The sequence below is a fragment of the Herpailurus yagouaroundi genome, unplaced genomic scaffold (genome assembly GCF_014898765.1).
Source record: "Herpailurus yagouaroundi ecotype Mexico unplaced genomic scaffold, PumYag 295, whole genome shotgun sequence".
NCBI classification, from domain to species: domain Eukaryota; kingdom Metazoa; phylum Chordata; class Mammalia; order Carnivora; family Felidae; genus Herpailurus; species Herpailurus yagouaroundi.
The window spans coordinates 2,914,991-2,915,270 of NW_024412512.1; positions in this window are offsets into that span (position 1 = coordinate 2,914,991).

Below are 280 nucleotides of genomic sequence, written 5' to 3' on the forward strand. Positions count from 1 at the left end.
TACACGGTAGAGTAACTATAGTGGCTATTCAAATTATGTAGGTGGGGGGTGCCTGGGTGGCTCGGTCGGTTAAGCATCCGACTTCGGCTCAGGTCACGATCTCACGGTCCGTGAGTTCGAGCCCTGCGTCGGGCTCTGGGCTGACGGCTCAGAGCCTGCAGCCTGTTGCCGATTCTGTGTCTCCCTCTCTCTCTGCCCCTCCCCTGTTCATGCTCTGTCTCTCTCTGTCTCAAAAATAAATAAACGTTAAAAAAAAAATTAAAAAAAAAAAAAAAAAATA